Consider the following 13,883-nt stretch of genomic DNA (forward strand, 5'->3'; position numbering starts at 1 on the left):
TGAGGGTTTCTGTTGACAGTCACTACAATCATGATCTGCAATTTTGGCTAACTTGTGGTGCGGTGTATGAACGGTGCTCATCATGCTTGTATTACTCCAACTCCCTCAGAAGTGGCACTTCTCACGCCCTGGCCCCCCGTAGCCCCCCGTAGCCCTCTTCCTCGCATGCAGAGGTACCTGAGGCCCGACGGCAGGATAAGGAGGCACTCCAGAGACTAGAGAGGGGGTGCGCACTGCAGCCCCCACCTGGGTGCCCTGTCCCTTCCGAACCGGCGCAGAAGCTCGTCTCCACTGTCAAGGGCCACCCAGGGGCCTCGCATTTGGGGTACCGACTAGGCCCACCACTGGAAGCGAGCAGGAGGCGGCGAGACCTTCAACCGCTACCCCCCCTAACATTTCCCCCAATCCAGGTGATTTTGGAGGAGGACCTGTGTGGCTGGCTCCGGCCCATGGTTGTTAGTTTGCCCTTTTCACTCTTATTTTTTTTTATCATTTTGAAAAATACTGTTTTCCTAACTTTTGCCGCACTCCGTGGCCCTCTCCATCCTAGCGCTTGTTCTCCACGCAAAAATGAGAGGCGTTACATGAAAAGCAAGCCCGCAGAGTGTTTTATCAGGGTGCTCCTGAAGATTCTTGTGCAGGTTAAACCACCTTACAAATTAATTCAAGAGTACGGACTCTTTAAAGGAAGGGTACTTGCACCTGCCTGTATTCACCTGGCACAGGGGGCCAGGGGTGCCTGAAGTAAGAGCGGTGGCATCCTTTACTCTCCATACATGCCCCTCGGCTGGTGCGTTCGATCACAGAGGCACAACCTCCGTCCCCGAGGTGCCTGCAGAGTGTGGCAGGCTTCTTCCAGAAGGGCTCAGCGGCGGTGTTCGACCCCTCCATGGTCACCTGCGGTCCCCGCACCCAGATCTGCTCGGAGTCCATTAACCCCCAGGCAGGGTCTCTAATGCTCCCTGCTTCCCTACGTTTCACCCTTCTTTTTAAAACTCACAAACCTCCAGTTTTAGTCTGTGGAATGCAGATCACAGAGGAAGGTGGAGTGGCCCCGAGATTTACTGCTACAGTTTTAAGAGCTCAGCTCCTGCTTAAAACCGTCTCCCCGGCGCAGCGCACTGTACGTTTAAAGTGCGCTTTTTTTTAGTGTACAATCACATCCACATGAAGGCACGTGGTCTTCAATTGTAAACAACTTTACATAAGCTCTTGCGGAAGTATTTGGTGGAACCGAACAGGGCGAGGGGTCTAGCGTGCCCCAGACCCCAGTCCACGGGAGCACGACCCATACCTGTAGCCCTTATATTTCACACGCTCCCCACCCCGGACATCCTTTCCACAATGTGTAACATAAGACATGTACCCTACCAGGGTCTGCATACTGATGCTGTGCTCCCGCGGGCTTCAATAAGTTATCCTAATTCATAGTGTCTTTTGCGACAAGTTGCGCAATGCCTGCTCCCACGCAAAAGTTTAGTAGCTATTACCTGAGGCGTGTGAGTGCCCCCCGCGCAATAGGAGACTCTTCACCCTCATGCACTGGCTACATCTGCGCAGCCCAAGGATCCTCAAGCGAGCATGATGAAAGGTGGAGCGCATGTTGTCAGCCAGCGTCCAATCGCTGCCCTCTGCATCCGCTTTTAAAGCCTTTTAATAGTGCGTGGAAACACCGCATTACGGCGCATCTGCGAACGGTAGTTTAAAAACACCATACGACACTTTGAAGTATGTCTTTTTTAACTATCATTATGTTTATACAAATGAGTATTGTATAGATTTTACGCCCCTCCTCAACCGCTAAACTCCAGGTGTCACTTTTATTTATTTTAACACAAGTTGAACGCGCCTGCGCATTAAGAAGTGAAACTGTGTGAGGATTGCGAGGACGGAAGGGAGATAGCAGATGTGCACATCGCGAGTCTGTACGCTTGCACATCTCCTCAGTAAAAGAGACGCCGTACACGTGCACATTGCGTGTCTGCACGTAGTTTCAGAAAGAGGGGACCGGTGTCCTGGAGCTGTCTCTGGGTAGGTGAGCATTATGTGGCAGAGTAATTCATCGATAAAGAGGGGTTGCCAGGAGGCGCGCTGTTATGTGGCAGAGTCATTCATCGATAAAGAGGGTTTGCCAGGAGGCGTGCGCCTGGTCTCTCCCACGGGGTTTGCAACAACTTAAGGGGGGGTCCATTGCGGAAGTTCGTTTTCAAGCTTCCTGGAAATAATTTAGGTTGAGGACATCCCAAGTTGAGCGCACAAGCGCATTAAGAAAAAGAAACTTTAATTGCAGGAGGAGGCTTGCGAGGACAGAAGGGGGACGGGAGATGTGCACACCGCGTCTCTGTACGTACGTGTTCACAGGCTCCAATCGCCAATCGCCCAGCGCGTGCCCATCTCCTGTCCCACTTGCGAGGCAAGTCAGCAAGAATAGATCTCGCTGGCGACAGTGCTTTTGCGCTGCGTTCGCCAGGCGAGACCTAAAAAACACCCATGATTAGTACATACATTCCAACATTTTGGAAGAAGAAAGTGGGCGATTTAAAAAGGAATCGGGAGAATGTATTTCTCCCATTGACTTCTGTTATAGCCTGCATCAGGTCTATCCGCATATATGGGACTTGCAAGTGTGCTGCTGTAGGATTGGAAATCAGAAATTCAAATATGTTTTTTCCATATCCGTCAGGAGCACAGAGAAATTGCTATGGCAAACCGCAAAAGTATGACAAAGATGCGCACTAGCTGCTAGTAGAAGCAGGTTACTGGCAGTGCATAACCTGAGTCATTCAAGACTAGCCCCTGCTATCTGTTGCTCGTCATGGAATTGGGTATTGCATGCAGGAATCTGAAGGCAGGAGACGAGCCTTGAAATGGGTATTGTCCCACCTGAATCAGAAGGGTTGGTATATATGTTCATATGTTTGAAGGTCAACGGTCACATAGCTGCCAAGGTTTCTGATTGCCTATGTGTGACGTTTTCATAATTTCATTGTAATTAAGAGTGTAATTCAACACCTATGATGACACTTTCTCGCGAGTGAAATCAAGCAATGAAGATGAGAGATACATATAAATATCAGAAATTGCACCCATTTGAGCAGCAAGAAGCTCCTAAGAAGATCTTAAAACTGCTACAACGCAACAGAAATGACATGTGGTGGCGTTGGTGGGTGAACTCCGGTGGCCCCAGCAGTGCATCTATTTTAGTCCTCTCTTTCCACAGGGGAAGCATTTTGCAGTGGGTAGATGTAGCATAGGCTGCCCGGGGGTTGCAGAGACCTTGAAAGGGCATGCCCAGTGGGCCACAAGTCTCTACATGCGCAGCACGCGCTCAAGTGGCCTTCCCTGATTGGCTGGGCAGGCCTCAGTAGAGTGTGGCACACAACAGGCACTACAGTCATCAGCAGGCGCTAATATTTCAAAAAGTATATTGCCTGCCTCGTCACTGACAACTACATGTGACCAGACAGAATGAGACTGTGTGACTCAGGGATGTGGAATTCCTATAGCCAGACACCCATGATATATTGTTTGGGGTCAAAGGCAACAAGTTTTCATGTGTATTTTTTCTTTGGGAGAAGTAGGACCATCCCCATACAGCACAAACCCTTTGGCTGCTAGTTTACAGTACCACATTATGGATCAGGGAAAGGCAATGTCTACAGTTAAGGTAATATTTGTGTCCATGTGTTAATCCTGTTCAACTTTTATTAATGGTTCATTAATGCAAATCTTTTATTATTAGGGTGAGCGTTCAAAGTAAATGTTGTAAGCTCGGACTACACTACTGACAATGGTACCAGTATAAAAATATGTACTCATGTTTTCAAAGTTAAGCAGTATGAGGCTATGCATAATACTCTCAAAATGTTATCATATTAGATGCAAATATGTGCAGAAGCCTGAAAGCAAGATTGATGATTCTATGCTTTAGATATAAAATGTTCACAAAGAAATGCAAGTAGGAGAAAAAAACATTTTGCCAAACTACTGAGATTTTAGGTCACATATCGTTGCAGCATCATTTAGTAAAATGTGTTGATGTATGCTAGTATTTCCCTAAAATATTCATAATGGAAAATCAGTGCAACCAGTTTTTAATACGATTATGGAAAACAAAAATAAACAAGCTTTGGCATAGCCAGTAGGTCTGAAATTGGTGGTCAGCCTTTTGGTTTTGTCAATGCATGACTTGTTTAGTCATGTTTTTTGTAAAACCGTATTGGTGTGGGAGCTGCTGGGCCCACACCATTATAACAAACATTGGCAAAAGCAAAAATAGTTTTTGGTCTAAGAAAGCACACAGTAGTTCCTGGAACTGACCAAAACGACTTTGTTTACTGATATACTACTTGTGAAAAAGCAGAATGCTGCCACTCACAGTGAAGCCAGCTGATAGACAGTGAGAGAGAGAGACTGAATTTTAATAAATGCCATGGTTAACCCCAGACCTAATTAGAGGCCCAATTAATAAAGGAAGTCTCAAAAGTGCACCCATGATAAATGTCCTTGCATTAAGTGCAGATATACAGCGTCCGTGACTAAACAAGAATTTACAGAAGTAGGCCAAGAAATAGTACTCCTAGAAGATATTTGTGAACTGCATTTTAGCATGAGCAAATATGCATTCGTAGATTTGCCCATGTGAAAATCTGAGGGTTTCCAAGTTCACTTTTTGTCCAACAACTTTTTTCCCAACCCTGGAAGAAGTCATATTTCCCAACCCTAGAAGAAGCCATTGTCAGGAGTAAATTTCCAAACTTTCTCAGTCTGGGAAAATATAAGAGAAGAGTTGTTGAAAACCCTTAAAACATTCAAGTTAATAGTTTTGCACAGACTCAAAAGGGCATTCCAACCCTGGAACTATTGCTTACCCCTACCTTCAGCCCCAGTATGTAGATCTGCAGAAACGTGGCAACATAAGGGAACTGAGATTGCTGCCATAATTTGTCATTACATTACAAGGCACAAAAGGGACACGTGGATTTTGTTACAGGACAAGTAGATTTATGAAACAACCTCCCTCATGGACAAGTAGATATTTTATTAAATTCCACACCCCTGGTGACTGTAAAATTCACTTCAGCTGTAACACAGGGCAGGCAATAGCTGAGCCAAAGCGATAAAGCACATTTTTATCACCAGTGGAGTCAGTGACAGATTTTAAACTCCAGGCTGCTGTTTGACTCACTTCTTTGCGAGGCGAGCCGCCCGCAGCAATTCACAACTGTTTTTGGGCCACCTCCTCAGAGTCCTGGGCACAACGACTCCCGGGAATGAATTGAGTCAGACTCAGCACAGCATTAGCTGCACACATCGGTGTGCTCTCCGGGCTCCAGCGGCCACCGTGGTCTGTGGGGTTGGGTCCGGTCGTGGCAGTGATCATGTTGATTAATTTACCACACGGCAGTGCAAGCAGCGCTGCCATTGCCGCATCCTCCCACAATATTTATCTCATTATGCTGCCACCTGCTTGCGCTGCCACATATATGCTATATGTATGTTATGCAGACACAAGAGGCATGAAGAACACATTTATCAGATAACTGATGCATTTTAAAGGCCTGCATATTGTCTACAAGCCAGAGGCTGTGAACCCTTTGCATATATCAGAGACCTGCTGAATATATTGAACATATATTAAAAGCTGTAAACTGTGTATTTTCCAGAGACTATGCAAACTTGCATAACTTTGTAGTATGCATACTGTTCATGTTCTAGAGACTTTCCTGCATACTGAGCCTATCTGACTGTGTAACCTGCACATATGGCGCAGACTGATGGAATTAAAGCTTGACACTCCTCCATTGACAGCAACTCTGTCAGCTGTACGGCCAGAGAGCTCTTGGGCTGTCTTAACTTATCAATGTCCCAAAACGTACCAGATAATTTATATGCCATTTTGTAAATCTCAAGTGTGAGTTTTTGACTGAGAAGCAGCAGAGAGCTTTGCAATGAAAATGTTTTATGTTGTAGGTGCATCTCAAAAATGAGATCCTGTACATGATGTGATGGGGTCAAGAGGAGACCAGATTACAGAGCCGGAAAGTTGTGAATGGGAGCATTGTGATTTTGATAGTACCATGTGCAGCTCTTATTTTCACATTTCCTAATCCATTTGCAAAGGATCACATTCAAAAGCCCCTGCCTGGCTTATAAGGCTCTCCAGATTTTTCTGCCAAAATCTTTCAAGTGGGACCTTCCAGGCAGGAACCTCAGGTCCAGTGGCTATGGGCAACTAATAGTCCAGAAATATAAATGGACAAACTGGGGAGGCAGAAGTTTTGCCATAATCACAGCCAAGGAATGGAATAAGCTTCCGCCCCACATCAGATCCATTCCTAACCTACTTAATTCTAGAAAAGCCTAAAAACCTGTCTCTTCCCTAAATAATCACTAACAGAGTTCCTTGCTTTCCTCTTCCACAGTGCTAGCCGCTTGGCACCTTCAGGTAATTGTTTGCACTTTATAAATTCAGCTAACATAACATGATATATATTTACAATTTAAGTCACTGGAACAAAAGGTGATTCACCTAGAAGCAAACAATTCACCCTTATCTTCAAAATGAATCACATTCATATTTGGCAAATTTGCTTAAAATGCAACAATTTGCATGAATTTCCCTAAATATCTGCAGGGGAAGAAAATATCTAAATCTGTAAATGCAATAGAAAATAATTGATGTGCGTTAAAAAGTAGCCACAATTTCTGCAAATTTTTTAACAATGTCCTCAGGAGAATAATATCACAATTGAAATATACAATAGAAAATGCAGTGCATAGCGATATATCTTAAAATATATCCCTATATTTCAAAGACCACGTCTGTGTAACCCCAATCAAGGTTGATCGTGAACCCTTTGTTTACTACTTTTCTGCTGTTTTTTTCACGGGAGCCAGGCCCCACAAAACTTATGCTCCTGGCTACAGCCCAGTTGCACTCCAGGGAGGTAAATTATGCGACACAGACTGCGCATGATTCCTAGTACATAGTTACATTTTATCATTTACTGATTGCGCTTTGTGAGATGCAGATTATGTATGCAGTTTTCTAGCGTCGCCTGTCTCACCTTCCTCTCTAATGCCTCTGATTCCTTAAGGTCAAACAGGTGAACTTGGTGCAAGCACCCGAACTTAATTGCCAACACCGGCACTTATGACAGTCTGCCACATGGTGCCTGTGTTTGTTTTATTTAGAGATGAACACAACAACAGTTGTTTATTGATTGAATACACATTAAAAATGACAAATACCTGCCACCCAAGCCATTCATATAGCTCTGAGGGCCTGGGATAGTCTGAAGTGATTTTATTTAAATCGCTGGTCCTCTCTTTCAGAGCGACGCATTAGTTAGGGCCACTGTACGTGAGAAAAGCTTCTCTATGTATGTCCTAATCGCTGTCTCAGAGCAGCCAATCAGTGTAGGATGGTCCTCGCTAGATTCAAGTATGCTAGGCTGGGGGGCCAGTCTAAATCTGTTACTGCAGCCAGATCCTGGAATGCACTCCCCTTCCACCTCCGCGCATCTCAGGATATTGCCCAATTCAAGAAAGGCCTAAAAACTCATTTGTTTAACTTAACTACCTAACCGCTCCCACCGCCTTCGGCTTCTGCTCTCCTCACATACCTTCACGCGCCAGGATACTCGCGAGTAATAGAGCGCTCTACAAAACACTCTATAACATAACATAACATAACATGTAGGAATGTGATGTGAGTAGATGTGTTTGTAATGTCACCTGCAGCGCTGACTGGGCAATGGGTGGTGCAAACTACAGTGGCCTCCTGACATGGGGCCCTGGCAATTATCTTTTTTTACAAGTTAGGCACGCACTCACTGAGTTTAAGGAGCCACACATATTATAGCCTTAGGGCCTGCCAGAGCGGATTCTACTGGCCATTAAATGCCTGATCCATCGTTAAAGCCCCGAGCCAAAGCAGGCCTTTAATAGCTGGTAGAGCCCGCTACAGAGTGCTCCAAGACTATTAGAACATTCTGCCCCTAGAGGGCAGAATGTTCAAATTTTTAAAACAAAAGCCTCACTGAGCCAGAGGGGAAAATCTCATCGTGCTCCATGAGGCGTTTGTTAAATATTGGAATATTTATGCTCCGGGCTCGAAGCTAGGAGCCTTCCATTGTTTTCAATGGCGCTCCCAACATTCCAATTTTCCAATGAAGAATCCATACTGGAACCATTCTCCCCGAGGGTCTGCTTCCCCGAAGGGAAAATCCTGTCTCTTGTCACATTGTTCAAAAAATCACTATCCACATGTACGTAGCAGGTCCTTCAAGGTCCTTCTTGGAGGAAGGCAGAGGCTCCTGTTTACTTACAGCCTATCCATTGCAATATACTTGCTGAATGTCTTCTAAAATCCTTTTTTAAGGTTAAGTAAAGATCTCGGAGCTTGAAAACCAGTGCTTAACTTGTAAAGAATGAATGCTGGAGCCCACGTTCAGTGCAATTAAATGTCTGGTCACCGAATACCAAGGATGGTAGGCTTGAATCCCCCTCGTGCCTCTTTAATTCACTACTAAATATTTACGGTGTCACTTAGCTCACAATTGCAGGTTTCTGCTCTCTCCCTTGGCGATGGTCTTTCCGTCTTATTCTTCCTTCTTCTGTCCTCACTGAGTGTTTCCCCTCTCTTTCTCTTGCTAAATGTCTAATGAGGAAAAATAAGTGCTGGTCCCCAAAAATGAGTGCCGATGGACCCCACCAGGAACCACCTGCTCAAATTAAGCACTGACGGAAACAAATGAAAGATAAAGGAAGCACTGCACCTTATCTGAGGCTCCAGTTTGAACCAATGTACTCCGGCAGATCCAGCTGTAGGAAGCACGGAGGTTGTTGCGACACCTGCTATCAATGACTACCTGGTGCTAAAGTGCACTCCCGCCTCCCGTCATCTTCAGTGCAGTCATCTGAAGGCAGGGCTTCCAGATAAAGCCACACCTGTCATTTTCCACTGGACCTTGGCCAGACTGAGACACATGACTGTAGAAACACCTATGGTTACTGCACTCGGATGCCGTAGTCTTGGTTTCTTTGTGTTGAACTAATTATACTGACACACCTGATAACTTTGACACGTAGGTGAAAACATTGTGACAGGAAAAGGTGTTTGTAAAGATATGTTCTCCCTAAGGTGACATTACCTCCACATCCTTCTTCCTCATACCAGTCCAACACGAGCTCTGGTCTAACTGACAGTATTTACTTGCCCCAGCCAAACAATTTCTCACAAAATGAAAGTTCAGTAACTTTGACGCAGTGCCCAGGGCACAAGTCCTAAGAAAAGAAGTGGGGGGACTAACCAAGTTAGGCAGTATGCAACTGACATCATGGCACATGACATAACAGTGTGTGACATTACGGAGCGTGACATCACACGTGAAATCACAGGAAGTGCATCACAATCCCTGATTTCATAGGAAGTAACATCACAAGAAGTGATATCAGATCTTAAGACCGCACAACTATGTTTAGCAGGTCTATCATGAGTACATTTGAGTACATTTGAGTGCATCTGACGCGTTTGCATTTTGCAAGAGCAAAGCTGGAGAAGATGATTAAGTGGTCCGTGGAGGTCCATAAATTGATGGCTCCTATAAAGAACTTTGTGACCCCATCATGCAGGAGTCAGAATAAGTCCTTTAGAGAAAGGAGGCAGGGCCAGGATGCCCCCCTATCTGACAAAGCCTAGCTCCAGTCCTCCCTCAAAGCTTGACCTACTCTCCCAAAGATATGACTACCCATTTCCAAAGTCAGTCACAATAGTGTCCTGTAGAAGGCAGTCTTCAGAACATTTTGAAGAGCTGGAGTTCCTCAGTATTGGACTCCTCCAGCCTCATTTACGATGTGCCTAGTGGCACTTTTATGCCGCCGGATAGTCAGCATATTTATAAGGCCATGCAAAGCCACTTTACGTGGCTTTTCAAGGTCTTGTATATATGTGCTCCTTTCACGCAGAACCCTGTGTGAATGGAGGGTGTCAAATGGGTGGTGTTGTGGGTGTTCTCATGCAACACCCATGCAATCTGAAGCGTTCCCAGATTTACGAAGGATTGTAAATCTGGGAATGTGTCTGAATCCAATGCCACCTCAGGGGTGGCATCAGGGAGGTGCAATGAGGAGAAATATTGTTCCACAGTTTGTTCCTCTTCCTATGTGTGCTGCTGCAGCACACATAGGAAGAGGAAAACACCTGTTGTGTTTATTTTTGTGCAGGAAGGTGTGCATTCCTACACAAAAACAAGCACCCCTACAATGCAGACACCCTTGCACAATGGCGCAAGGCTACCTGCATTGTCGCATGGCAGTGGGATGTATGTCATTACAACGCATGCTTTCACAATGCATGCCATTACAATGAAACTTTTACAACGCAGGATCCATTACAACGCATGCCATTACAAGGCATGCCATTACAACGTAGCTGCTATTACAACGCATGCCATTACAACGTAAGTATGGGTAAGTAATTTATAGTGTAAGTGTTGGATAGTGTAGGGGTTACAATTACTATTCTAACTCCAGGGGGCGTAATAGTAGGGTAAGTGTTGGATGGTGTAGGGGTTAAAATTAAATGTAATACTTACCCATACTTACGTTGTAATGGCATGCGTTGTAATAGCAGCTGCGTTGTAATGTCATGCGTTGTAATGGCATCCGTTGTAATGGATCCTGTGTTGTAAAAGTTTCGTTGTAATGGTAGTGCGTTGTGTTAATTGCGTTGTAAAGGATGTTTCCCATGGCAGTCCATTGTGCGCCAGCGCAGGGGAAAAGGACAAGAATGTGCCATATCTCATAGATACGGCTCATTTCTGCGCTTTTCTTTTGAAGCAGGGCAGCATAGCAAGATTCCTTGCTGTGCTGCCCTGCGCCAAAACCTCGTAAATGAGGCCCCTAGTTTCTATTGGCTTCAAGATTCCGTTCACGGACCCTGCACTCGTAGGCTTCTATTCCTCTACTGCCCTTCAATGCCCTCTTCAGTGTCAGGCTCTCCTTCATGGATTTCAGGATCTGCTGGAAAAAGCTGTGATTGCTCCTGTTCCAGAACAAGAGTTTTAGAACGGATGCTACTCCATTCTCTTTTCTGCTGCAAAAGGAGTCAGAAGAGCTGTTGAAGCAGATTCTGATTGACAAAAAGGAGAACACTGAGGCTTGCCAATCAGGAACGGTATAACTTTAATTAAACAGTAACAGCCAGGAATAGCAACCACATCCCTTACAACTGCGTGCTGGACTTCAACTAGCACTAGGTACATGGCGTGCTTTATGCTGTACAGCCGGTGCAATAAAGAGAAGCTTATCTCCCTTTGGGCAGGAAATACTGGTACAATGGGCCATAACTTGTAAGTTTAGATGCATGATCCCACCCTGAAAGAAGGGGCCATAAATTGGTTAGGGTAGGATATCATTTATAAAGCGCGTTGTTACCCGAGGGTGATAAGACGCTATAGCAGACCAATTGGAAACAGGATGAAAGGCAAACAAGCAGCGAACTTAAGATGAAAAAAACACCTACTGGAAGTCACTTTCTCAGATGGCCAGGTGTGTCATGGTAGCTATCAAGGAAGATGCTTACAATTGGGCATTGTTTGGACTTATCTGATGAATGTAACTGACTGGTTGTTCTGGTACTTCGCCCTGGGGCACAAAACAGGCCCTCTGCTGTGCATTTGTTTGTGTCTATGAGTGTGTGCATATTATTTATTTATTTAGGTTTTACATCCTGGTGATTTATTGCTGCAATCTTCCATATGTGTTTGAGGCTTGCTCGATATCTGGTGTTTCCATCATGGGAAGCTCTGGGAGTGGACAACGAACACCTGGGTTATGTTGATCTCATAAAGGGCCACTCTGAAACTGTAACAAGTGTTTTATATTGAATTTGGGTAGGGCAGGCAACAGTTTCCCTGCAGTGTGCTGGACTCGTAAAAATGGGACCTTTTTATAAATTGATCTGATGCCAACAGTACATTTATCTTAAGTGAGTCAATGTTTCCATATTCCATATTACTTTTTAAAAGTAATGCTTTAATCCTTCCTTCTTTTAGTTGCTCCAGGTTTTTTTGGGGCTTCGATGGACCTCCAAGAGCCTGATTTACTTATTACAATAATGCCGGACTCTTCAAGGTGCCTGTGTATTTGTACCCTCTGTCACCATAATCAACTTTGAGTATTACCTTTTGGGTAGACATCCGCCTCAAGAATATTCAGAAAAGCCCTGGAACCTTTGGTGGGTATTCTACATTCTAAGTGCATCAAAATAGTAATCTAGATGACAAATTCATTTTTGTTGTGCCTCTATTTTTACAAGAGGTCTAAAGACATGTCACTTGTTTTAGTCAAATGGAGTCATAATATACTGGAAGAATTCTTGTCTACTCCCCACTCAGCATCTTCAATTCATCAGGGCAATGTTTTGCTCCAATGGGGGACACATTTTTCTTCCCTAGTCTGAGAGCAATGCGGTAAAAAACACAGGAAACAGCTAGGGCTTGGTTGAGGGTGCGGGGAAATGGCTGACTCCATAGTGGATGTTACCTTGGTCTGAATCACTCCAACCCTTAGTTTGACACTCTGTTGCTCAATGGAGTCCATTTTCCCAGAAATATGAGACATAGGTTCCTGTGACTCCTCAGATCCTTCAGGCTCGCCAATAATTGGTTTGTTCCAGAGCACCAAGTCAGAGGGCATATCTTTCCCTTACTCCACTCCTGATATTAACCATGTATGCCAGCAGCACAGTTTTTGGAGCAATCCTGCGTGAATTCTATTTTAAGGGTCAATGGTCCCCAAAAGAGAAGCTGAATTCTGGAAAGATTTGTCTGCCACCTTCTGAGCTCTGTTGCATTTTCAGGTGAGGTTTTGTGGTGACATAGTTCATGTAAGGATACACAACCATGTGGCTCCATCTCTTATAACTCACCCAGGCAGCTTCAGGAGTTCTCATCTGGCTTCTGTAGGCCCCAAGACTTTTCTGTTGAGTCCAACTTTCTCTCTCTGATTGAAGTATATCTACCAGGTAGGGAGAATGGGCGGGCTTAATATTTCCAACATTGGTGATGTTAAGCCTGCGCTCCAATTTGTCCCAGAACATTACAACTGGGCTCGGACAACCCCAACTTTCACACCGCAGAGCAACTCTCTCCGTTCCAACTTTTGTTCTATCCCCAAGGGCCTGGAGAGTAGATACCCTATCTCTGCCATGGCCTTGTAGCCTTATGTATGCACTCTTTCCAATTCCAGTTATAACCAGAATATTGTGAAAGATTTAGGTCCAACAGGTATGACGTCTTCAAATAGCACTGTGCTGGCCCAGATGTCTCTGTTACCCTCTGCTCTTTCAGTCATCAGTAAAGCTTTAGTTAATATTTCCCATCCAACCCTTCTCGTATGAATTTCTGCATTCTCTTAGGAAGTCTCACACATCTTTGGATTGGGGTCTGGAACTTGAGATGTTATCTTTGGAAACACAAAGGTGTTTTCCTGAGGATGCTCTATGCATTCAACTATCTTGTAGACCTTGATACTTTAAGCGTTTATGCTAGGCAATAGCCACATTTTGAGTTTCGGTATTCTTCCAGAGGACTACTTGCCACTCCTTGTGGACCTGTGAAAATTCCGAACTTTCTTTGAGACAGTGTTTGTTAGGTTTAACCATGTCCATTTTAAGGAGCCTATGAGTTACATTCAAAGCTTTTGTTGATCAGAAGTTCTTCCTCCTAATTGATGATTTACCATCTCACATCTTCCAGAGTTTTTTCACCGGAATCCAGTGGTTTACTTACCTGTCCCTTCCTGGGTTTTATGTGGTTCAGAAATTTTGCAGGAGTCTCCTTTTGAACCTCTTCACTTTGTAGATTTTAAAATTC

At 44.6% G+C, this 13,883-nt stretch overlaps 1 protein-coding gene across 4 annotated transcripts in view; it reads right to left on the reverse strand.

The window, feature by feature from the left end:
* LOC144805362 (membrane-spanning 4-domains subfamily A member 4A-like) overlaps window positions 1-8,914 on the reverse strand; it is a 201,056-nt gene extending 192,142 nt beyond the window's left edge. For 3 of the 4 annotated variants that reach the window (XM_078671962.1, XM_078671961.1, XM_078671959.1), the window contains exon 1: window positions 8,784-8,914. The gene's annotated coding sequence lies outside the window, so the exon portion shown is untranslated. Of the gene's footprint in view, window positions 1-8,562; window positions 8,757-8,783 lie in introns of those variants that run through there. The other variant, XM_078671960.1, reaches the window with a different exon arrangement.
* Window positions 8,915-13,883: the final 4,969 nt, after the last annotated feature.

Source organism: Lissotriton helveticus, chromosome 1_2, assembly GCF_964261635.1.
Source record: "Lissotriton helveticus chromosome 1_2, aLisHel1.1, whole genome shotgun sequence".
Classification (NCBI taxonomy): Eukaryota; Metazoa; Chordata; class Amphibia; order Caudata; family Salamandridae; genus Lissotriton; species Lissotriton helveticus.